Source organism: Rhinopithecus bieti, unplaced genomic scaffold (assembly GCF_001698545.2).
Source record: "Rhinopithecus bieti isolate Rb0 unplaced genomic scaffold, ASM169854v2 scaffold_6513, whole genome shotgun sequence".
NCBI lineage: Eukaryota > Metazoa > Chordata > Mammalia > Primates > Cercopithecidae > Rhinopithecus > Rhinopithecus bieti.
In genome coordinates, this window is record NW_016805931.1 from 5,707,572 (window position 1) to 5,735,020 (window position 27,449).

The window sequence follows — 27,449 nt, forward strand, 5'->3', positions numbered from 1 at the left end:
GGGAGGGATTGCATTGGGGAGTTATACATGATATAAATGATGAATTGATGGGTGCTGACGAGTTGATGGGTGCAGCACACCAACATGGCATAAGTATACATATGTAACAAACCTGCACGTTATGCACATGTACCCTAGAACTTAAAGTATAATAAAAAAAAAAAAGAAAGAAAAAGAAAAGAAGTAAGATTATTCCTAGTTGCAGATTACATGATACAAAATTCCACAAAAATCTGTTAGAATTAATAAATGAATTCAGTAAGGTTGCAGAATACAAAATCAACATACCAGCATTTGTATTTCTTTACACCGATTATGATCTATCCACATACCAGCATTTGTATTTCTTTACACCGATTATGATCTATCCAAACAAGAAATCAAGGAAACAATCCTATGTACCATAGCATAATGCAGTTATATAGGATAAATAATTCTAGAGATGTAATGTACTGGCATGAGGGCTGTAGTTCATAATATTACATCATATACTGAAATTTGCTAAGAGAATAGATTTTATGTGTTCTTACCACAAAAAAGGTAACAATCTGTTTTTTAATTGGTGCATTTGGACTATTTACAGCTAGTGCAATAATTGGTATGCTACGGCTTAACTCTACCATTTTACTTTTTGTTTGTACAGCTTTTTTAGTAGTTGCTCTAGCTATTACATCTTATTTGTTTAATGTATCAAAGTCTATTGGTTTTGTCATTTTATCACTTAAAGTGAAGTATAGAAACCGTACCTCTTTGAACATCCCTTTAACACTCCACATTTATAATTGCCTTCAATATTTTCTCTATATACACTTAGAACCACATCAGAAAGTGTTATAATTTTTTTCAACCATCAAGCATAATTCAGAAAACTCAGAAGAAGGAAAGTCTATGATGTTTATACATATTTTTGCTTACCATGTTCTTTTGTCCTCCCTAATGTTCCAAGGTTCCTTTATATGTTACTTCCTTTCTGCTTAGCTAACTTCCTTTACCATTCTTTTAGAGTAGATCTGCTGGTGATAATCTGTTTTGATCTAAGTATGTCTTGATTTCCTCTTCATTCCTGAAGAGATGTTTTCACTGAGTACAGGATTCAAGATTCACAATTCTTATCTTTCAGCGCATAAAAAAATGTGTGTCACTTCCTTCTGGTCTCCGTGGTTTCTGATGAGAAACCTACTGCCATTTCATTGATTTTCTTATATATGTAAGGAATAATTTTTCTCTGGCTGCTTTCAAGATTTTCTTTGTGTCTTTCGTTTTTGAAAGTTTAATTACGAAATGTCTTGGCACGAATTTCTTTGGGTGCATCCTGTTTATGGCTCACTCAGGTTTATGTGTTTTCCCAAATTTGGGAAGTTTGGGACCATTACTTCTTCAAGTACTCGTTCAGCCCATCCCTCTTTCTCATTTCTTTCTGTACTCTGATGACATGAATGCTAGATCTTTTGTTTTAATTACATGGGCCCATGAGGCTCTTGTTTTGTTTTGTTTTTCCCATTTTTTTCTGTTGTTTAGGCTAGGTAATTTCTATCTTCCATTTTATTCATTATTTTTTATCTCCTGTATTCTACCCATCCACTAAGCTTTTTCTTTTAGTTATTGTATTTTTCATTTCTAAAACTCCATGTGGCTCATCTTTTTCTCTTTCATTTATTTGTTGAGGGCTTCTCTTTCCTTATTCAGGTTCTCTATTTTTTCATTCATTCTAAAGGTGTTCAGATTTACTCACTGAAGCGTTTTTATCATGACTATTTTAAAACTGTTGTCAAATAACTCTAACATCTCTGTCATCTCAGCATTGGTATCTATTAATTGCAATTGTCTTTCATTTTGAGATCTAGTTCTTGGTTTAAGAATAATTTATTAAAACCCGTTCATTTTTAAATTATGTTAAGAAACCATGTCTTATTTAAATCTTCTGTTTTAATTGGCTTTCTCTGATACCCTCTGGCAGGTAAAGGGGTGGGTGATGGTGCCTCATTATTACTACATGGATGCAAAAACCCAGATTCCCCATTCAGCATTTTAGGAAGAGGTTCCTTATTACTGCTGAGTGAATGTGAGAATTCTAGGAGTTCCAACTCCCAACGTGGTCTCCACTGACACGCAAGGAGGGTAGGGTGACCTCGTTATCACAGGGCAGTGGTGAAGGTCCTGAATATTCTCTAGGCCTCCACTGACACCAGCCCAGTCAGGAGAAGAGAGAGCACCCTGTTACTTCCAGATGGCTGTGGAAGTCCAGAATTCCCATGTGGTCTCGACTGACACTGAGAATAGAAATGGAGCTCAGTGATGATAAAACTCCTGGTTCCTTCCTTGCCCTTTTCTGACACTATCCCAGTGTGGACATCGGGGTACTTCATTAGAATCTCAAAAAGGTAAAAACCTAAACTCCCGACATGGTTTTTGCAGGTATAGATGTGACTGGGTCCACAATGCTTTCTCTGTTATTTACCTGGAATATGGTGGTTATTGTCTAAAAGTTTTGTCTTGTTACGTTGACCCTCTCTAGTCCTTTAGTTATAGAAAGCATGCTTTTGTTAAGAATGCTTTTGTTTACCGTGTAATGCATTGGTATTTTTGTGTTGTTGATTTCTTTTTATTTTCCTTGAGACAGAGTCTCACACTATCACCTGGGCTAGAGTGTAATGGCATGATCTCGGCTCACTGCAACCTCCACCTCCCAGGTTCACATGGTTCTCCTGCCTCAGCCTCCCGAGTAGCTGGGATTACAGATGCCCGCCACCATGCCTGGCTAATCTTTTGTGTTTTTAGTAGAGACGGAGTTTCACTATGTTGGCCAGGCTATTCTCGAACTCCTGACCTGATGATCTGCCCACCTCGGCCTCCCAAAGTGCTGGGATTACAGGTGTGAGCCACCATGCCCAGCCCATGTTGTTGATTTCCTAAACTCTAAGTCTGGTATATATGAGGAAAAAAGAAAACCCAGGGCACTCCAGGCTGGGCAACAGAACAAGGCCCTGTCTCAAGGAAAAGTAAAAAGGAGAGATACTCTATGTCAATACAAATAACATTGTTTTAAACAACATTACTCAACATATGAAACAAGTAAGTCATTATCATTCCTAGAGTAAGGAATCTAAATTGATTGAAACTCATGTGATACAGCAATTAATGTTTTTCTTTTGGCCCCAAGGCCCCAAGTCAGTCTGCCTTCTGCCTTCTCTCCATATTTCAGAGTATTCCTCCCTCTCTCTCTCTCTCTCTCTACATACACACACACACACACACACACACACACCTAAAATTTTTAATTGTATTTAGCAGGAGGAATAGGGAAAGCTATGTATATTCCATCTTCCTGGAAGTCTCAATTCTTTAATAGGATAAACTATTAATGAATATAATTAAATTTAACTTTTGCAGAATAGAAATTATCTGAAAACATTACTAAGTCACTAATGGTAGCTTAAATAAAATGAGAGAGTAAGAAACAAACCAGGAAGAAGTACAAGCCAAAGTTATAGATATAATCTGAGGCAGGGAGAGCTATACCTCATGGCCTCAGGTTCATATAACCAGATGTCAGAGGCTGCTGGAACAAACCCTTAGCACCTGATGCCTGAAAACAGGATGCGTCATGGGCCTTGAGAAGTTCCTTAACTCTTCATCAGTAAATAGCATCGTTGTGAGAGCTAAGCGAGTTGATAAACATAAATAATACATAGCACGGCCGGGCTCACATTAGGGCTCTATAAATGTTAATTATTAACTTACTAATTAAAAATATGTTTATTATCTAAAATAAGGACTATCTGCGATAAAAATCTATCTGGTGTAATTCTTAGGCCACAAATCTCTAAGGCTTTGGAGGTCAATGTAGCAGAGGACATTGTGGTCATCATTACTGAACTTAACATGTGAAATACACTCTGCCTGTTGACAAGGACGTTTCAATCATTTCAGGCACCTGCTTAAGTTGATAGGCAGCATTGTCAACCTAATTTAGAAATAAATATTGAAAAAGAGATACATACAAGGTCAGGGGGAGCTAAGTCTACCCCTCCCTCTCACTCTACTTTGTTTCAGTAGCAGACTTCCCTGTCTATTAGACACTTTCTCCAAATATACAAGAAAGTACCTCAAAACCACACAAATCCAAAATCAAACTTCTTGTCCTTCCTGTGGAAATTTGCTCTTCCTTCTGGTTTCTCTATTTCAGTAAGGAAATCTTAATCTCCAAGGAGACCAAAACAGAAATTATAATAATCCTTTATTCACCATTCCTAAAAAGTCACTAAATATACTGATTCTATATCCACACTACTTTAAATTTATTCCTGCCTCTCCCCACTGTCATTTCTGTAGTATACCAACTATGATGGCTGAAATCTATGAAATCTTTACCAAGAATTATTCTAAATGATAAGAAATTTATGAAAGGAACAAGAGTTTATTTCAATAGATAATAGATATCATTCAGGACAGTTTCAACATGACCAAAACTTTTTTAAAAAATTAAGCAAAAGAAATGAAAAATAATAGAAAAATTAAGAATAAGAAAAGAAGAGACCGAGCATGGTGGCTCAATCTTGTAATCCCAACACTTTGGGAGGCCGAGGCAGACAGATGGCTTGAGCCCAGGAATTTGAGACTAGCCTGGGCAACAGCAAAACCCTGTCTCTACAAAAACATACAAAATTAGCCAGTCCTGTTGGTGCACGCCTGTAGTCCCAGCTACCCAGGAGGCTGAGGTGGGAGGATTGCTTGAGCCTGGGAGGTTGAGTCTACAGTGAGCCGTGATTATACCACTGCACTCCAGGCTGGCCAACAGGAAAAAAGGAAAAAAAAAAAAAAATGAGAGATACTGTATTTCAGTAGCAATAACATTGTTTTAAACAACATTACTCAACATATGAAACAAGTAAATCATTATCATTCCTAGTGTATAGAATCTAAATGAATTGAAATTCATGTGATATAGCAATTAATCTTTAAAGAACAAGAGAGAAATAAACCTATATATATATTCCTCAAAATGAGCTCTATTTGTCAGGCAAGACTATTCAGGGGAAAAAAGGATTATATGGTAAAAAAAAAAAAAATCTGGAATATGCTACATTTGATCAATGAAGATTGAAGAGTACATCAGCATATTGTAGGTTGGAAGTCCTATGGCAACTTGTTTAATTTGGTCTAATATGAAGATTCCAAGGTTTCAGTGACAGTGAAAACATTCTTTTTCCTCTAAGTGCCTTTCATAGAAATAATGAGAAGCTGTAGCTTAGAAACCACATGGAGTCCATCATCATTAAAAATTTGATTTCAAATAAAACAAATAAAATTTCTTATTACTATGTTCTCTGTGTCTACATCCTCTTGTCTTCTTTCTTTTATAAAGACACGTTTTGTTGGATTTGGGGCCCAGCTGGATAATCCAGGATTATTCCATTTGGAGATCCTCAACTTAATTACATCTTCAAAGATCAGTTTCCCAACTAAATTCACATTCACAGGTTCCAAGGGTTAAGAGATAGGTATATGCTTTTGGAGGCTGCAGTTCAATCCACCACATATGAGTTACTTGGAAGTATGATATTTAGTGTCCAGATATCTGGGGACTTTCCAGGCATCTTTCTGCTACTGATTTATAACTTAATTCCACTGTGGTTTGAGTACATATTTTGAAATCCTTTTAAATGTACTGAGATATATTGTATGGCCTAAAATATGTATTGGTAAATGTTTCGTGCACATTTGAAAAGAATGTATATTCTGCTGTTGTCGGGTGGAATGTTCTAAAATGTGGATGCAGTTATTTCATTGCTTTTCAAGTCTCTATATCTTTACTGATTTTCTGTCTACTTATTCTACCAATTACTGAGAGGGGTGGTAAAATTTCTGACTATAATTATGAGCAGTATCTACTATATTACCATGTTTTCTAATATGATCTCCATCTTATACCCCCAGGTTCATTAATATCTACATAGATACATGCTTCCTAATGCATAATCTCCCTATTCTATTAGAAGTCTTGCCCATCTTTTGTCTTATTTTGTCATAGATATTTTTTCATAAATTTTGGTTAATATATAGGAGATAGTTGACTACAAAAAACTCAATTTCAGGTTTCACTCATACTTTGAAACTCAAAATATACTTTTTTTGTTATGTTGTAAATTATGTTCTTAGTTTCATGAACTGTCTGCTCCTGATCATTTGATGTAATTCTGCATACAATCAAAGCCACTTAGAAATTTTGTGAGAGGTACTAAATGCTCTACTGCAAAGTTTTGGGCATTAAGTAATTTAAAAGAAATAAAAAAATGGTAACATTTTTCCCAAATATGTTAGCAAATTCAAGAAGCAGATTATACTAATTACAATTACTGTGAAGTTACATACACATCATGAACTCAAATTTCTTCTTATGAGGCTTAATGCAGCTTAACACTTCACCTCATGGGAGTTACAATATAGAAAGAACACATTAAAAAATTGAGTTGATTGCTCTATATCACAGCAGGGCCTGTAAAATGTGTGAGGTCTCCCAAGGTGGCCACATTCTTTGATAAATTCATCTGTGGGCTGCTGTTATATTTGAGGGAGGCTCATGAACTACCATCTGCAGAAAAGAGAAAGGAACATGAGGACTGCGTGTTATTTCCTACACACTGAGTCAAGCTCACTACTGGGAAAAAAAAAAAAAACTGTCCCGTATTCAGCCAGTTCTGAGAAACCAGCTGAATGAATACAGTGTGGTCACATCTCAACATTAAAATACACAGAATCATCCACTCTAGGAAGCACAGTGAATGGAAAGATGACACAAGATCCAACTAATTAATATGGTGAAACTGCAATTTGTCATAGGAGACAAATTTCTGTTAAAATTGTCATGCAAAATAGCTAAATAGTACACTTTGGGAACTTGATCATTATTTCTACATCTATTTAGCACTCACCTTGTTTTAGGTAACTATGCCTGGTAGTATAAAGAGCTAGTAATGTTTTACCTGATCTCAAGGAAATTAAAAATTAATGTTAAAAATGCATAATCATTAAAATAAGGTAGCCTATATTTCTGCTATTATTATGTCTACCAATAATAGAGTTATCTTCTGGGTAAAAAGTCCCTGAGACAGTCTCTTACCTAGGTGTGGAAACTCCCAGGAAGTTGCACTTTTTAGGAACACATTCTTTGGTCACCAGACTTCTTCCCAAAATAGTCAATGCCTGTAGGTCTTAACTGTAACACTAAAGTCCTAATTCAGATACAAATGCAGTATATGAAAAAGAAGGGTGTTGCCTGCTTTTAGCTAAAAGTTTAGGATGACAGTGGTGTACTCTGCCATGAGCTGCATCACAGAAAAGAGCCCCCGATGATATTTCTTTTTTCCAGGACAACTAAGGCAACAGAACATTGTCCCATCACTGTCATTGTTTTTGCACCTACAGAGACCCACTGATGAAAGAGCTGTTTCTTCTGGGTCCAGACCAGACAGATGTACCTGATGATCCTTTTCCAATATTAGATACTCAAATAGTGAGAATCTGTAACACTTTGTTCACCTTTTATCCCCACTTTAAAATAGAGAACAGCTAGAGGCTTGTGACTTATTCTCATGTTAGAAGCCCTCTTATCTGACATAATGAGGATAGGTAGTTGGCCAGTTTGTTAAATGAATATATTAAAGTCAAGAATCTTCAGAAATAATACCTCAAGCATTCTTTATAAATGTAAACATTTAAATGCACATAGTTGGCTACTCTTTTGATGTAGAGCCAAGGCCTTTGCTTTGAGTTTGAATCTCTTAGATTTCTAAGCTGTCTTACATCAAAAACATCCATTATGCATCATCTATGACTTACAGTATTTCTTTGTAATTGAGAAGTTAAGGCACTCGAGAAGCAGTCTGAGTTAAGAATCATTCACATTTCCTCCCAATCTTTTATGATTGGCTCACCTACACCTAATTCTATGGTAATATTTTTAGCATATTTACTAGCCTTCTATTTAGTTTTCATATAAACACTTCTCTTCACTTATATGTTACATCAGTCTACATAGTAATTATATGATATAATATAATAGCAAGTACAACAGTCATTAACAGATTTGGGACTCTTGGCAAACATGCACCACCACAAAGGGGACCTGAAGTACAAAGGTGTACTAAACGGTAGCTGTCTAGAATGTCATAAACATTGGTGTGCAGACTTGAAAGAGGACATAATGTCTGCTAAGGCACTCTGCTGAAAAATATATAGAATAAGGATTCTGCTGTTGCTTCTTGAGCATGTAACTTTGTGTAAAGTCCTGATTATTTAGAAAAGAACAAACAAAAAAATAACCTGCCTAATGTTCTCCATTACAACTAGAAAATAACCTTAATCCAAATACACAGATATGAATAAAAAATTACAGAGAAGAAAAACAACAAATCTGTTTGGGAGTTGAAGAATTTTTAAAAAATGAAATTTCAGAAAAATCAAGACAGCAAAAGAAGGTTAGCAGAGGAAGACTTCTACCCTAAGAAGAAAAGCTATGTATGAATATAAAACTACTAAAGTGAAAACAAAGAGATACTACCTTGCCAACCTCAGCTCCCTGCTACAAGTTCATAGAGTGATGTGGTGCCCACAAGTTCCCAAATTCATCAAAGATGGATTGCAATAAAATGACCTTGAGAATTCCTTTCGGGTCTATTTGTACAAACCTTGGCATGTGAGTGGCAGTTTCAACAAAAAACCAGCAGATCACGTGACTGGGTTTGCATGTTTATAAAACTGTTTCAAATGCAATCACCAGATTTCGAGATTTGAAAAGCATTCTAAAATGTTTCATAGTGCACAAGTAAAAGGGACAGGAACATTTCAATGTTTCTGAGCAAATACAGAGCTTTAAGAAAATAGCTGGTATCAGTGAAGACATTTTAATTGGACAACTTCAGGCAAACAGGACGCCCATTTAACACTACACGTTCTCATATCCTTCACCATGAATTCAGGCATAGCTATCTTCAATCTGTCACAACCACCTGGGAAACATGATAATTCTTATAAGTGCCACAAAAAAACTATTTAAGAAATAGCAGAATTTGTCTGTTTCCTTAGTGAGAGAGGAGATTGATACATGCCCTGGAAGAAGCTGTAAAGTAATACCATTCCCATGAAATACAACAAGCTATTGTAGATACTTAAGTAGTATTGTCTAAAGAAAAACAACATTCTTAAAGACCATTTTTGACAACAATGAAAGCAACTCATGACCACTTTTTTCTTACATTTGATCTCCATCGATATTTGTACTCCAAAGATAGACAGACATTTGTTTACATAAAATAAAACATCATAAATTATCAACTAGAGTAAGATGTGTGTCAGAATAGCTGCAAACGACACTTTTGCAAAAACCACAGATAATATAATGTGGCCGCTAAGAGATTCGTCACTGGCTATTTTTGAAACTCCAGCCCTTTACACCAACTACCATTATAGCTATTTAAGCATGAAATGTTTGTCCTCATTTTATTCATATGTTTTATGGACCATTTACTGTTAGCTAGAAAATGGTTTAAAAGGTAATTCAGTTTACAGCTGAGGAAAATAAGCCTCCTAAACAATCTCAGAATATTGACTTAGTGTCAGATAGGTAGGAATGAACTTAAATTCAATGTGAAATTGGGGTAAAAGGTGACTTTTTAACAATTAACTTTAAAAGAAATAAATGAGAAGAGTAGCTTGTTAATGTTTCTCTTTTTGTTTCCCCCTTGATAGAAAACACCTTAGCCACAAAGGGATGCGAACTTCCTGCAAAGTTTTCATTGTAAAAATAACTTCAAGTATGAAAGGTATGGCTTCAACACAGGATTAACTACTGTTGGCCTCTGCCACACAACACACTGTAAAGACTATGAAAGACTAGATTAGTGAAGAATAGGACAATCATGCCTTCCATAAGACATATTTTATTTCCCAGTAAAAACAAAACTTAATTATAATCGAAAAGTCTTTAATGCTTACTGTGTGTCCAAGGCACTACTCTAGACAGCACAGAGGGATACAAAAATGGTAAAACCTAGCTTGTGGCCTCCATGAACTTAAGGTCTAGAGGGAAGAGACATGCCTGAATAACTTCAGCACAAAGCAGTGTATAAAACAGGATACAAATATACAAAATGCACCTTCTGCCGGAAAATGCAGTTCCCCTAGCTGTCAGTTGGGTTGAGGTGCCATGAGAATAAACTCCACCCTCGTATTGCTGTGTAGGAGAGGCGCCCCCTTCAGGCCTTAGAGCACCATAGATTGCCTCTTGCAAGTACGTGTTTCCTCTACTGCGGGGAGGCTCTTCAAAGAATTAAAATTCTTATTTACCCTGTGTTCCTAGCACTTAGTTTAGTGTCTTGTACATAGGAAGTAATCAGTAAATGTAAAATGAAGAATTAATAAATTCCCTCCATCTGGAATCCTCTGCCTCCTTTTCTCTACACGTGCCTATTTACATTTCTGAATGTAAAAGTCCTACCCAGCTCAAATGCCACTTCTTCCTTATGGCAATATCCAGTCGTGCCTCACAATTCCCATCCTTGGCAGAAATATTGTTTATACTTTCTCTGGACTTTATAGTTTATATCCCTAAAATTTCTACAACTTTGAAATGGCTGAATCTTTAAATCAACAGTTGTCACTAGCTCTCCTTTGATACAATCCCCTAATATTGTATTTGATTATTGCTATTTGTGTACATTTGTTTTTATGTGTAAGCTCCTAGAGGGAGGTACCTGATGCTAACATGCCATTTATGATGCCACCAGCATTTTAAAGGAGCATCCATTTGTTGGTTCAACAAGAACTTCTTTAGCATCAATATTGTACCTAGAGCTAAATAAAATATTGATTTAATTAAATTGTATTTCTGGAAGTGATTGAAAGATTCCATGGAACAGAGGTCTTCTTAACCTCCACAGACTTTTGTCTGTTCTAACAATGTGCTGTGTTTGTGCAAGGATTATCATCACCTAGGGCTATTTTGAGACTAACTACTGCAAGCATTTTTCCCCCTCAAATCTGCAAGCATTGTTTCTCTCAGATTCATCTGCTTCTTGGATAATGTCACAGATGAAATATGCTGATGAACTTACATCAAATACTTAGAGGAAGAGGTTAAATGATTATTTGCCCCATCGTGATGGTCAGCTTCTAGCTTTGACCACCAAACCTCTGCTATACATTTATGAGTCTTCCTAAACCTCTAATTTAGGTTTCTAAAATCAAAATGCAAATGTCCTCTTCACCCCAGAAAAGTTTGACATCTTTTTGTTTGGTCTTTCCATCTCTACAAATAACAAAATGAAACAAAACAAAAATAAAATGAAGAATGCATTAAATGCACAGCTTTTAGCTCACTGCTGGGCACATAGGAAAGATGGGGCTAAAATAGTTAACTAGTGATATGTGTGCAAAAGATTTTTTAACTATAAATAATATTATAACTGGATATTTTATTTCACAGACAACTGTCATGTAGTCAGAGACTTCAAAATGCAACTCTCATAGCTGGTATTTTATGTGCTTTCAGTTTGAGGTTTCTCATTTACAATGAATCATTTATATTTTCTCTAAAACATAAAGCATTTTGTTATTTTCAATCACATCAAATTGATTCTATTCTTGACATGATGACCATAATTGCAACAAGAACATCAATGATCATAATGGGATATGAGTATTTCACTTCAGCACTTCATATTCACCAAATCATGTCATGTGTGTACCTTAAATTTCTGAGAATTCATTTTTCAGAATCATCTTATAGATCGCTATTTTTCATACTAAACTAAACTGCTGATTCACCTACAAGAAAACACAGAAGGAACATGTACAACTATATCTGAGTTAACAGCTGCTGTGCCTACTAAAATCTTCCCTGTCTCACATTGAGAACACCATCACTACATTTTTGCAGCTAAAAGAAGGTTGTTCTAAATGCAGATAATCTAAGAATCAGTCATCTTACATTCATGTCTTTCCCCAGAGTGGTTTAAAGAAAATGCTTTAGAAAATGTTTATAATATTTAAATTTGTTAGTTGCTGGAAACACTAAGTCTAAAGTAGGCTGTTTCTAGAATTCCTTAAATATCACCCCCCTCAAAAAAATAACAGAATGCAAAGTCCAGTATGTCTGATTTAAATGTACCTACAGGAGTTCAAAATAAGCATGATATTTGGCCCTAACTGGTAAAAAGTTCTGGCGTAAATTTTAGACAATTTGGGTGATTCTATAAATCATGAAAATCTCTCACCATCTGTCTCTTCTAATTTCACCATTCTTAACTTCTGTTCTGTTTCTCTCATCACAGTCCCAAAGTAAAGAGTCTGTTTTGAAGGTTATCAACTCTTTCCCCACCCCTGTAGAGGAGACTTCCCAACTGCTAAAATAGCAATAAAAAATAACTTGCCTACCAATTACTGAGATGGTTATAGAATCTCTGATTGGATCATCCTCTGGTTAAATGTTTAAAGCTCAGTTAAAATGCAAATTAACAGTAGACAATGTAGCAATTATGGCAAGAGTGGGACAAGAGAAAAAGTTTCATCCGAGAATGTAAATTTTTGAAACTATAATTAAATATGCAATTTGTTCCGTTTCATTGAAATTTTTATGGCATGGAAATGTACCAGGAAACCCCAACTAAAATAGTGTCAGATTAGTATTTCTAGTCTGGTCAAAAAGAATCACCTTAGAGACACTGCAATTTTGACAGCCCATCTTTTATCTCATGTCACTGAATTGATTTTTCCTAAATTGTTAAATTGGGTGGGTTAATGTGAAATTCCCTTTTGGGGAAAGATGAAGTAATTTATTGATGAGGATGAAACTTTCTAGATATGTCAAGATATGATTGCTGCATCACAGAGAGGCTGGTACTCATATGTGTGAGTAGGAATAGTGTCTCCACTAGTGGCTTGAGTAAAATCTATACATGCATATGGAACATATGTGGATTCCATCTGACCAGCCATTCATGTAACAGTTGCCAGTGTGGGAATGGGTTGAGAAGAGGTGAAATTAGAACAATAAAAGATCAAAAGTAATAAGAATATAACAGAAAGCACAAAGCACTAAAGGAGGAATCATCTGAGAAGTAAATGATTATAAATCATAACAGAATGGAGATTGATTTACATTCTGAAGATCTCAAGGAAACAAAATGTATAAGGAACAAAAAAATAATGTTTCGTAAAATTAAGAACTGACACATCTAATAAGAAATGACTATAGAAGAGCAGAGAATTAGTGGTTTTTTCATATGGAATAACCCATACTTGAAAAAAATTATACATTAATATGAAAAAATACATATAGAATAACAAAGAGGAGGCTGGGAGTGGTGGCTCACACCTGTAATCCAAACACTTTAGCAGGCCAAGGTGGGCGGATTGCTTGAGCTCAGGAGTTTGAGACCAGCCTGGGCAACACAGTGAAACCCCATTTCTACTAAAAATACAAAAAGTTAGCTGTGCATGGTGGCACACACCTGTGGTCCCAGCTACTCAGGAGGCTGAGTTGGGAGAATCACCTGAGCCTGGGGAAATGGAGGCTGCAGTGAGCGGTGATTGCACCACTGCACTGCAGCCTGGGCAATTGGAGTGAGACCCTGTCTCAAAAATAAAAATAATAATAATAAATAGGAGAGTATATAGACATAGATGAAGCAAAGGCATAATGATTTTTAAAAATACTCTTTCCCCTAATGTATTTGTAACTCCCCAAAAAAGGGTCACAAGCCAATAATACAAATAGACAAATAGTAAGTGCTGTAACACTAAGGAGGAGACCTGAATATTTTCTAAAGAACAAAATGTTCTACACTGTCTCAAAGGAATGTGAAGTAGCATCAAAAATTGTTAGAATCTTTTTTCTGGGTTTCCTGTTTATCCAAAGAGCAACATCTTTAATGAGCAATGACCTGGACACTGATTCAACATCTTGACATGGACACAAACCATCTTGACATTGCCAACCTCCATTATAGACTGATAATATTGGTTCCAATCTTGGACATTTTCAGGAAATGAGAAAACAAGCTAACCATCTGCCTTCCTTTAGTTGTAGTTTTAAAGCAAGGATACTCCAAAATAAAAGTCAACTCATATGCCACAGATTAATTCGAAACTATGAATGACATTTTGCTATTCAGCGTAATAAAGGGTGTAAGATTCCACTTGCCCATTAGGGTTCTTCGAACAAAAATAATAAAAATGCAAATAATTCAATTTAAAAAAGAACTCCACTGAAGAATTTTACTTTTCAAATTAAAAATCAAATATATAATTAAAGCCTTAATAGGCTAAATGCCAAAAAAAAACATACCTATTACGAATTATTAATGAATAAATATACATTTTTAGGGGAGAAAGATTGATGTGATCATTTAAGAAACTAAAACCCTAAAAGACAAAAGGGCCCTGAAAAGCAGGTTTTTTTAAAATTTCAAACTCACTAGTAATCCAAGAGATGCAAACTAAAACAACGAGTTCTATTATAAAAACAAATTAAAAAAAAAAAAAAAACATGTAAGGCTAGCCAGTGGCGAGTGAGGACAAGCATACTTGAATAGTAATACAGTCGGTGCGAAATTTCTTTTTTGAAAATAAATTGGAGAAAAGCCTTTGACCTGGCAGTTATCACTTCTGGGAAGTCTATCCTAAAGCAAACATTCCAAAGGTGTAAATAAAAATGCTATGCCACACAGCGTGTTCCTAATAATTCTGTATATAATATGGGAAAATGACTACAAGAATCAGGATATATAATTCGTATAATACACATAATACAGACACATTATACAGACTTTTTTGTATATATAGGTAAACATTTCTCTGTTAAGTTAGAACAAGTTAGGGTTCAACATTTTAGAATATGATGTCAAGACTCTGCTGTGTGGTGCACGTGTTTGTTTATGTTCTACCCACAAGCACTTATTTGAACCTATATTTTGAAATACTATCTCTATTAAAGCATAGGACATTATTTTTCTTAATAGGGGAAAACATATTATTTAAAGAATAAAATGTTACTGTTTCCGATAATATCTGCAGCAAAACAAAGTATCCTTTTGGGATTTACTCAATTTGGCTTTATAATAACTGAGGGATTATGAGCAGAATCCAGGGCAGGGTCTAGCATGCTAAACCTATCTTCATGCTATACACACTATTCTTTTACGAAGTTTTGAAAGCCCCAAACATTTCAAGAATCGAATAACACTTAAACTTAGATCCATTTGGCTATGTTAAATACAATTTGTTCTTTTTGCTACTTAGCTTGCCCCAAGAAATCGTTTTATTGATTAACTTGTAAAACCTTAAGAGAAAATGGTATACATCTGAAACGGACATAAAATACCTTCTTGCCAAAGATCCTACAATCCTTCCAAACAAGTCTAATTCTACTGAATGTTTAAAATTATTTATCAAACATTCATAACTTTTGCTGTGAAAGAGCTTACTATCCATGTCTAATTTCTAGAGGTTTGCCCAGATTTAATAACAAAAAGTATATGTAACAATATTTTATTCCTAAAATGTAGCGTGTTTCTTAATTAGATGAACAGGGTCCTCTTCCCATTCCCCAACAAAAGATATTGCCAAAGACTAGTACTGGCTCAATGGAATTGAGTATACCATTTATTGATACCAGCTAAAAACAAAAAGCTTTAATTCTCTCAATCTCTGGCAGGACTAGTTTCCATACATCATGCGTGTTTGGAACATATGACTTAATTTTAACTATCTTCTCTCTATTATGACATGCGGGTTCAAATGATAAACAGGTCCTTGGTTTGATCAATATATTATTGGAAAACTCTAAAGTTTCCTTATGAAATATTTATTTTCAAGAGTGTAAATTCCTTTTTTTTTTTTTTTTTTTTTTTTTGAGACGGCGTTTCATCTTTCACCCAGGTTGGAGTGAAGTGGTCATGATCTCGGCTCGCTGAAACCTCTGACCCCCCAGGTTCAAGCAATCTCCTGCCTCAGCCTCCCACTTATCAGAAAAAAAAAAAAAAAAAAAACACTTGATGAACTATTTCATAAGCCATCCCTGTTGAAGAGTGATTAGAAGGATTCCTGAACACTGACTACCAATTTACTTAAAATACTTAAAAAGATGTAACCTGGCAGGGCGCAGTGGCTCACGCCTGTAATCCCAACACTTTGGGAGGCGGATCACGAGGTCAGGAGATCGAGACCATCCTGGCTAACACGGTGAAACCCCGTCTCTACTAAAAGTACAAAAAATTAGCCGAGCCTGGTAGCAGGTGCCTGTAGTCCGAGCTACCTGGGAGGCTGAGGGAGAAGAATCGCTTGAACCTGGGAGGCGGAGCTTGCAGTGAGCCGAAATGGTGCCATTGCACTCCAGTCTGGGCAACAGACCCAGACTCTGTCTCAAAAAAAAAAAAAAAAAAAGATGTAACCCACATCCTTAAGATACAGAACATTTCCATCTCCCTAGAAAGTTCTTTCATCTCTCTTTCTGGTCAGTCATCCGTCTCAGAGGCAATCACCTTTCTCTAACCTTAGTTTTGTTCTACAACTTTCTAGAAATGGAATCATACCAGATGTATTCCCTTTTTGTCTCGATTCCTTCACTCAGCGTTTTGTCTTTGAGAGTCACTCATTTAGTTGCAGGTATCAGTAGTTCATTCATTTTTGTTGCTGAGTAATATTCCATTGTATAACTGTGACAAAATTTGTTTACTGATTCTCCTTTTGATTAATATGTGGGTTTATGAATATATGGGTTTATGAATATTTTAGCAAGTATTTATGTATAATATAATTTTTTATGTGTAACATAAAATTTGCTTCTGGGTAAATAATAGGAGTGGAATTGCTGGGTCAAGTGTAGGTGAAAGTAACATTTTATTATCTGCAAAACATTTTTTCAAAGTAGTTACAACATTTAATTTTCCTATCAACAAGTATAAGAGTTCAGTGGTTCTAACTCCTCACCAGTATTTGGTGTTTTCAACCTTTTTAATTTTGTCCATTCCAGTGGGTGTGTGGTGGTATCTCTTTGTGGTTGTAAATGCGTTTCTCTGAAGCCGAAAGATGTGGAGCACTCTTTACTGTGTTCATTGGCCATTTGTATATTTACTTTTATAAAGTGTCCTTTGAAATGCTTTGCTCATTTTTATTGAGCTATTTTCTTTGGTCCTTATCTTATTAATGTAGATGTGCTTTATGTGATATTGATTGAAGTCCTTTGTCAGATATGTTTTACAAATATCTTTATCCTGTTAGTTGCTTCCTTACTCATTCACTTAATTATGTCTTTTGATGAGCAGTCTAATTTACCAATTTTGAGGGTTATTATGTTCTGAATCCTGTCATGTTCGGTTCTTGAAGTATCAGAGTTTTACCCTTTGCTTTTAGGTCTCCAATCCATCTTGAATTAATTTTTGTCTGAGGTGTGAACTTAGAGAATGAAAATTTATTTTTTCCAATATGGATATCAATTTATTCCAATTTCATTTGTAAATAAGACTCTCCATTCCTTTATTTAATTGCTTCGGTGTCTTGAAAAAAATCAATTTACTGTATAAATGTGGGTCTATTTCCGGACTCTTTTATTTCTGTCATTTATTTGTGTATCCTTATGTCAAAACCTCATAATCTTTAGTACAACTGTATTTTTATAGGAAATGTAGAGTCAGGTAGAATTGCTATACTTTTTCAAGATTATTCTGACTATTCTACCTTCTTTACTCTCCCATATAAATTTTAGAATAAGCTTGTCAATTCCTATAAAATAAAAGCCACTGTGATGAAGATTAAGATAAATTTGAACATATAGATTAGTTCAGGGAAAATTAATATCCTAAATTGTTATTGAGTCTTCTGGTCAATGAGCAAAGTGCATCTCTCCACTTATTTAAGTCTTAAATTTCTCTTGGTAAATTATAGTTTTCAGTGTAAGAATTGTGCACATATTTCATTAAATTTACTACCAAGTATTTTCTATTTTCTGGCATTATTATAAATGAAATTTTTAAATATTTAGTTTTAATTGTCCATTGTATTTATAAACATGATTAAATTTGTATTGACTGAGATACTGATACCTTTCCAAACTCATTTATTAGTTTAAGTCCCTTTTTTGGAAGCTATTCCTTATGGTTATTTAAGTACCTATTTATGTCATCCATGAATAAAATCTGCTTTACTTCTTGCTCTGCAAACTGTATGCGTTTTAATTATTCTTCTTGCACTGTTGCTAAGACCTTCAGTAAAATGTTGAATAGAGATGTGAGAACAGACATTACTACCTTGTTCCCAGTCTTATAGGAAGAGCAGTCTTTCATCTGTAATTATGATGTGAGCTGTTGGGCTTTTATGTAGATGGCTTTTATCAAATATTCCTACAGATGACTCTTTGCTGGGATGGGAGTAGGCGCTGTCCTGTGCACTGTAGGATGTTTAGCAGCAACTCTGGCTTCTACCAACTAGATGGCAGTAGCACCCTTCCTCTAGCTGTGACAATGTCTCCAGACATTTCCTAATGTCCCTATGGTCAAAGTTGCCCCCATTTGAGAACCACTAAGCTAAACTGAGGCAGTAAGTCAGGCACAAGCACAGGAGATTACAGCTAACATCATCAGGCAGCTGCCTGAATGGGGACTTGCATTTTCTGAGCTGCAGACTGACTTGCTTGGTTCGCCTATTTCTTTAGATCCCCTTGCCTCTTAAAAGGCTATCTTAGTCCACCTGGGCTACTGTAAACAAAATGCCACAAACACGGTGGCTTATAAACAGTAGTAATTTATTTCTCACAATTCTGGAGACTGGGAAGTCCAAGATCAAGGAACCAGCAAATCTGAGAAGCTTCCTCATAGATGGCACCTTCTCATGGTGTCCTCACATGGTGGAAGAGTTAACTGAGATCCCTACGGCCTCTTTTATAAGAGCAACAGTCCTATTCATGAGAATCACCTAAACACCCCCTAGAGCCCTCAACTCCTAATACAATCACCTTGGAGGTGAGGACTTCAACACATGAATTTTGGAGGGACACAAACATTCAGACCATAGGAGAGGCTCTGACCCATTCTTCTGGGTGCAATGCTCACATAAAATAGGAACATTCAGACTCAGGACACTGAAAATACTGCAATAGCAACCTGGAGAGGAAGTATTCTTGGGCCTCTAGGCTTTCGATAGATGTCAGAGATGGCACAGAATGACAGCAGCCTAGTCTTCATCTCCTTTATTTGTTTTGTTTTTCCTGTACAATTAGAGACAATGTCTCGAGGTACTTTCTTATCTCCAATGCAGCTATTATTCAAAAAAAATGACTGGGTAAGCCTGCTTCTTAAAAGAGCCATGTTTTTACACACATACGCATGCACACACACTTTCTTTCTAATAAGTACCATAAGTGCTTTTCAATTGTAATAAAATTTGACAAAGTTGGCGTATTTGAATTGTACAATGAGTCAATGTTTTCCAATCTCCTTCCCTCATGCTATTGCAAAAGACACATGCACGCATATGTTTATTGCAGCACTTTTCACAACTTGCAAAGATTTGGAACCAACCCAAATGCCCATCAGTATTAGACTGGATAAAGAAAATATGGCATATATACCATGGAATACTACGCCACCATAAAAAAGAATTTCATGTCCTTTGCAGGGACATGTATGAAACTGGAAACCATCATTCTCAGCAAACTAATACAGCAACAGAAAACCAAACACCACATGTTCTCAGTCATAAGTGGGAGTTGAACAGTGAGAACATATGGGCACAGGGAGGGGAACATCACACACCAGGGACTGTCCGGAGGTGGGGGGCAAGGGGAGGGATGGCATTAGGAGAAATACCTAATGTAAATGATGGGTTGATGGGTGCAGCAAACCACCATGGCACGTGTATACCTATGTAACAAGCCTGCACGTTCTGCGTACGTATCCCAGAACTTGAAGTACAATTTTAAAAAAGGTTTATTTGTATATTGAATGAACTTTGAATATTGGAAAAATGTACATGCTCCTCTTTTCAAATATTTTGGTATTAATAAAATTCAAAATAATTTAAAAGCAACTTCTCTCATCAAGTATTTTCAAAATTCATAGATACTAAATTTACCCTTCTTGGGGAAGGTTTGCCAGGTTTTATAACATTAGAACAGGCTTGTAATGAGGAGCCTAGGCAAAAACAGAAATATAAAGTAATGAAAGCTACAAATATGGAGAAATATTAATCACTGGATAATTTTCTAAGATCCACTATGAATAGAGCTGCTTAATAACAGAAGGGAGAAAATACTATGAAATTTAAACTGTTTCAAGAAATAAGCATTTATATGGAAATCAGTATATCAAGAAGTATGTTATGGTTACCAAATATGCTATAAATCTGGACATCATCTCAATTTCATCACCAAAAACTTTTTAACTCAATCTTCTGATGAAATTTCTTTCATTTCATTTTATTAAACATTCTATCCAATTGTATAATAAAACACAGTTCCAATTACTGAAATACACTTTATAATAAAATTGCTGGTATTATTCTATAACCAAAGGTTAATAGGTTCACCTCCAAATAAAAGGCAAAGTGTTTTATTCATAAATGAGAATTTCTATTCCCAGCCACTTATACAGGAAGTGCCAATAAGATTTCATTGTGGAAATTTTAACACAATATAACTTCTATGCATGCTTAATTTAGCACAGCCAAAGAAGAAACATCTTCAAGATGTTCCAAGTGTGAGGCCCACTCCAATTGCAGATGACTCATGTTTATGGATGTGATTAATAAACTGCTAGTGCAGTCAGCTGTAGAGTAGAATTTTTAGCTAGTTCAAATGTACATTCAAAATAATGTACTTCTAAATTATCAAATTCTTTTTGTACTTTCATTCCAGATAATCCCTCTACTTGAGCAAAAACTATGAATTCATCATCATTTTGCTGTGATTTATATATAGTTTGACAATTCTTTTTTATCTTACTTTAAATCAACAAGCATCTGTGAGAAAAATTTTTAAAAAAAGATTACAGGAAAAAATTCCAATTAACTTATCAGGTACAGAAAATTTATTTCCATTAAGCATGTTATTTTTCCTCAATCTCTCCTGTTTATGACTAACTGCATACCATTCAACTAATATAAAAGTGTTTACTAAAAGATCAGAGAAGTTATCCACCTTCACAGCCATTTGGAAGAGAAAAAAATCTTTCTACTCTTTCCAAAATGGGTTATAAACACACCCCTAGAGCAATTTCAAACAAATATATTCCTCTGCAATTTGATTCTGAAAAAATTGTGTACCAATGAAAATTACACACAGAGAATACTTAAATCATGACTATGGAACAACAATTACTACATCTGGATACACAATTAGGCAACTAATTATTTCAAAAATGTAATCGTGCACACAAATAGATACTCACTAATTTCCCTCCCACTCTAATCCCTTAACTTCCTCCTGTGTTTTTCACGTCAATTTTAGCTCTCCTATCACTTTTTTCTCTATTAAGAACAATTTGTTAAATGGTTTTTTATCTTCCACTAATATATGCAATTCAATTATGTTTTCCTGTCAATGTATCCATCAATGAGGATGATTAGCATCCATTATCTGACCCTTCATTTTCTATATGACCTTTGTAAAATCAGTGGCATAAAAGAAATTCTTGTTTCTTTGGTTTGTGTCAGCAGTAACAAGAGAAACATGCCAAATATAAGACATTAGGAATATATTACAGTAAATTCAAACACAGTGCAATTTCCGTTATATTTCAACAGTCACCATGGAACTTTTAAGTCTCTGTTTCACTTATTCTTTTGAGACATTCTTACCTCAAAAAACAAAAAAAGGAAGAAAGAAAACAATTGAAAATTCATACTTCAATATTAACTACAGGATTGTGTCTTCATTCCAAGTAGAGTCAGAGATTTAAAAATTAAATGATTAGCACATAAGCTCTAAATAAAAGTAAAATTGGGTTTTCTTCAACCTTCTAATAGGAATTTCAGGTTCAAAATAGCTTCTGGCTAACATCATATAATGCTGCTGTTACCAACTTGTCACTAAAACCGTTGAAGACAGCCTTTAAAACCAGAACTAACGGATAATCAATTCCATAATCTATAAGAGAAAGATAGGTTCTAACTTTGAAATCCTAAAGGGAATTTAGTTATTCAATGGCATACCCAGCTTTCACTTCCGATTGACTGGCATGTAGACATAGAAAACTAAGAACATATCCTTCTTTTGTTTTTTCCTTCAACTTTTAAGTTCAAGGGTACATGTGCAGGATGTGCAGGTTTGTTACATAAGTAAACATGTGCCATGGTGGTTGCTGCACAGATCATCTCACCACCTAGGTATTAAGCCTACCACATATTACCTATTCTTCCTGATACCATCCCTTCCCACAAACCATCCCACCCCTACAAGTCCCAGTGTGTGGTGTTCCCCCATGTGTCCATGTGTTCTCATCATACAGTTCCCACTTATAAGTAAGAACATGTGGTGTTTGGTTTTCCATTCCTGCATTAGTTTGCTGAGGATAGTGGCTTCCAACTCCAACCATGTCGCTGCAAAGGACATGAACTCGACCTTTTTAATGGCTGCATAGTATTCCATGGTGTATATGTACCACATTTTCTTTATCCAGTCTATCATTGGTGGGCATTTAAGTTGATTCCATGTCTTTGCTTTTGTAAATAGTGCTGCAGTGAACATACACATGCATGTATCTTTATAATAGAATGATTTATATTCCTTTGGGTGTATACCCAGTAATGGGATTGCTGGGTCAAATAGTATTTCTGCCTCAAGGTCTTCAAGGAATTGCCACACTGTCTTCCAAAATGGTTGAACTAATTTACACTCCAACAGTGTAAAAGCATTCCTTTTTCTCTACAACCTTACCAGTATCTGTTGTTTTTTGATTTTTAATCACAGCCGTCCTGACTGGTGTGAGATAATATCTCATTGTGGTTTTGATTTGCATTTCGCTAATGATGTGATGAGCTTTTTTTCAGACGCTTGTTTGCTGCATGAATGTTTTCTTTTGCAAAGTGTCTGTTCATGTCCTTTGCCCACTTTTTAATTGGGTCATTGGTTTATTTCTTGTAAATCTGTTTAAGTTCTGGATATTAGACCTTTGTCAGACGGCCAGATTGCAAAAATTTTCTCCTATTCTGTAGGTTGTCTGTTCACTCTGATAGTTTTTTTTTCTTTTTCTGTGCAGGGGCTCTTTAGTTTAATTAGATCCCATTTGTCAATTTTTGCTTTTGTTGCAATTGTTTTTGGCATTTTCATCATGAAATCTTTGCCTGTACCTATATCCTGAATGGTAATGCCTAGATTTTCTTCTAGGGTTTTTATGGTCTTAGGTTTTACATTTAAGTCTTTAATTCAACCTGAGTTAATTTTTATATATGGTGTAAGGAAGGGGTCAAATTTCAGTTTTTTGCATATGACTAGCCCATTCTCCCAGCACCATTTATTAAGTAGGGAATCCTTTTTCTCATTGCTTGTTTCTGTCAGATTTGTCAAGGATCAGATGTTGTAGGTGTGTGGTATTATTTCTGAGTTCTCTATTCTCTTCCATTGGTCTATGTGTCTGTTCTTTTGTTTTTCTTTCTTTCTTGTTTTTTTTTTTTTTTTTTTTTTTTTTTTTTTTTTTTTGAGGTGGAGTCTCACTCTGTTGCCCAGGCTGGAGTGCAGTGGCATGATCTCAGCTCTGCAACCTCTGCCTCCCAGGTTCAAGCAATTCTTCCGGCTCAGCCTCCTGAGTAGCAGAGATTACAGGCGCATGCCACCACACCTGGCTAATTTTTGTATTTTTAGTAGAGATGGGGTTTCACCATGTTGGTCAGGCTGGTCTCAAGCTCCTGACCTCGTGATCTGCCTGCCTTCGCCTCCCAAAGTGCTGAGATTACAGGCATGAGCCACCGCGCCTAGCCCTCTGTGTCTGTTCTTATACCAATACCATGCTGTTTTGGCTACTGTAGCCTTGTAGTATATTTTGAAGTCAGGTAGCATGATGCCTCCAGCTTTGTTCTTTTTGCTTAGGCTTGTCTTGGCAATTTGGGCTCTTTTTGGTTGCAAACGAATTTTAAAATAGTTTTTTCTAATTCTGTGAAGAACGTCAATGGTAGTTTCATGGGAATAGCATTGAATATATAAATTACTTTATTCAGTATGACCATTTTCACAATATTGATTCTTCCCATCCATGAGCATGAAATGTTGCTCCATTTGTGTTATCTCTGATTTCTTTGAGCACTGGCTTGTAGTTCTCCTTGAAGAGGTCCTTCACTTACCTTGTTAGCTGTATTCCTATTTTATTCTTTCTGTAGTAATTGTGAATGGGAGTTCATTCATGATTTGGCTCTCTGCTTACCTGTTGTTGGTGTATAGGAATGCCAGCAATTTTTGCACATTGATTTTGTATCCTGACTGCTGAAGTTGCTTATCAGATTAAGAAGCTTTTGGGCTGAAACTATCGGTTTTCTAGATATAAGATCATGTCATCTGCAAACAAAGATAATTGGACTTCCTCTCTTCCTATTTATTTCTATCTCTTGCCTGATTGCCCTGGCCAGAATACTATGTTGAATAGGAGTGGTGACAGAGGACATCCTTGTTTTGTGCCCATTCAGTATGATATTGGCTGTGGGTTTGTCATATATGGCTCTTATTATTTTGAGGTATGTTCATTCAATATCTAGTTTATTGAGAGTCTTTAACATGAATGGATGCTGAACTTTATCAAAGGCCTTTTCTGCATCTATTGAGATAATCATGTGGTTTTGTCTTTAGTTTTTTATATGATAAATAACATTTATTGATTTGCATATGTTGATACAACCTTGCATCCCAGAGATGAAGCCAAGTTAATCATAGTTGATAAGCTTTTTGATGTGCTGCTGGATTTGTTTTGTCAGTATTTTATTGAGGACTTTTGCATCAATGTTCATCAAGAATATTGGCCTGAAGTTTTCTTTTTTTGTTATATATCTGCCAGGTTTTGGTATCAGGATGATGCCGGCCTCATAGAATGAGGGGTCCTTCCTATTCAATTTTTTGGAATAGTTTCAGCAGAAAGAGTACTAGCTCTTCTTTGTACCTCTGGTAGAATTCAGCCGTGAATCCTTCTAGTCCTGGGCTTTTTTTGGTTAGTAGATTACTTACTACTGTCTCAATTTCAGAACTTGTTATTGATCTGTTCAGGGATTCAATTTCTTCCTGGTTCAGTCCTGGGAAGATATATGTGTCCAGGAATTTACCCATTTCTTCTAGTTTTTCTAATATATGTACCTAGAGGTGTTTAAAGTATTCTCTGATGGTTATTTGAATTTCTGTGGAGTCAGTGGTGATATCCCCCTTATCATTCCTAATTGCGTTTATTTGATCCTTCTCTTTTATTCTTTTTCAGTCTTGCTAGCAGTCTATTTATTAATTTTTCAAAACAACAGCTCCTGGATTTGTTGACACTTGGAAGGATTTTTTGTGTCTCTATCTCCTTCAATTCAACATTGATATTGGTTATTCTTGTCTTCTGCTAGCTTAGGGTTTTGTTTGCTCTTGATTCTCTAGTTCCTTTAGTTGTGATGTTAGATTGTTAATTTGAAATATTTCCAGCTTTTTGATGTGGGAATTTAGTGCTATAAATTTCTACTTATTTTTTTTTTTTTGAAATGGGTCTCACTCTGTCACCCAGGCTGGAGTGCAGTGGCGCAATCTCACTCACTCCAACCTCCGCCTCCCAGGTCCAAGAGATTGTCCTGCCTCAGGCTCCCAAGTAGTTGGGACTACAGGCGCATGCCACACACCCAGGTGCTTTTTGTATTTTTAGTAGAGACAGGGTTTAACCATGTTGGCCAGGCTGGCCTCGAACTCCTGACCTCAAATGATCTGCTCCCTTTGGCCTCCCAAAGTGCTGGGATTACAGGCATGAACCACTGTGCCCAGCCTAAATTTCCTTCTTAACACCACTTTAGCTACAGCCCAGAGATTCTGGTATGTTGTCTCTGTATTCTCATCAGTTTCAAAGAACTTCTTGATTTCTACCTTAATTTCATTATTTACCCAAGAGTCATTCAAGAGCAGGTTGTTCAATTGCCATGTAATTCTGTGGTTATGTCTGGATTTCTTAATCTTGAGTTCTAATTTGATTGTGCTGTGATCTGACAGACTGTTATGATTTCAGTTCTTTTGCATTTGCTGAGGCATGTTTTACTTCTGGTTGTGATTAATTTTAGAGTCAGTGCTGTATGGCAATGAAAGAATGTATATTCTGTTGTTTTTAGTGGAGAATTTTTCGTGGAGACACTATAGATATGTATCAGGTCCGCTTGATCCAGAGCTGAGTTCAGGTTCTGAATATCTTTGTTAATTTTCTGTCTCAATGATCTGTCTGATATTGTCAGTGAGGTGTTAAAATTTTCTACTATTATTGTGTGGGAGTCTGTCTCTTTGTAGGTCTCTAAGAACTTGCTTTATGAATCTGGGTGCTCCTGCATGGAGTACATATATATTTAGGATAGTTATTTCTTCTTGTTGATTCGAACCCTTTACTATTACGTAAAAAAATATGGAACGTTTCAGGAACTTGCATGTAATCCTGGTGTGGGGCCATGCTAATGTTCTTTGCATTGTTCCAATTTTAGTATATGTGCTGCCAAAGCAAGCACTCCTTCTTTTCTTTACTGGATAAAAGGGACCCAGAGTTCTTGGTTTGGGGAATTTTACTTAGAGGCAAATGCTCTTTCTTCCACCACTCCAGCATTTTTAAGAAAAAAAGTGAGCAGAAAGTAGGGGAGAGAGGCCCGTAATGCCACATGTTCCGAAAGGCTTAGTCTGCAGAAGTAGACCCTTTGGTTGATGAAATGGGGAGAAAAGGTGAACAGAGCACAGAGAAGCAATCCTGATAGGTTGGGAATTACAGATGCCATGTATAACTTCTTATGGTATCAAAGAATCAGGCTGCAGAAGCTGAAAGATCAAAAGCTAACTGAGAGGAGATACTTTAAATAAAAATTACCAGAAAATGGTCATTGAAATGGCAACTAAACCCAACAATGTTCATTAAACTGTAAACTGGATGTTGAAGTTTTCACCACCATTGTAATAGAAAAAGAGCTGGACCAAAAAACTTCAATTTGGGTATCTTTGTGGCTTTACTTAAAATTGTGTAAAATATATATATATATTATAAAACACAAAACATAGATAATATATAATATATTTATATATTTATTATATATTATATATTTAATATATATATTATATTTATTATATATTATATAATATATATTTTATATATTATTATTATATATTTAATATATACTTATAATATTTATTATATACTTATAATATTTAATATATATTATTATATATTTTAAACAAATATATATAATATTTGATTCTCTAGTTATTTTAGTTG

At 35.5% G+C, this 27,449-nt stretch overlaps 1 protein-coding gene across 3 annotated transcripts in view; it reads right to left on the bottom strand.

Moving 5' to 3' along the window:
* LOC108531006 (cAMP-specific 3',5'-cyclic phosphodiesterase 4D-like) overlaps positions 1-27,449 on the bottom strand; it is a 533,042-nt gene that overhangs the window by 304,849 nt on the left and 200,744 nt on the right. Inside the window, exon 1 of one of the 3 annotated variants that reach the window (XM_017874244.1) lies at positions 8,561-8,633. The exons of the other annotated variants lie outside the window; for them this stretch is intronic. The gene's annotated coding sequence lies outside the window, so the exon portion shown is untranslated. Of the gene's footprint in view, positions 1-8,560; positions 8,634-27,449 lie in introns of those variants that run through there. 3 annotated transcript variants of the gene reach the window in all.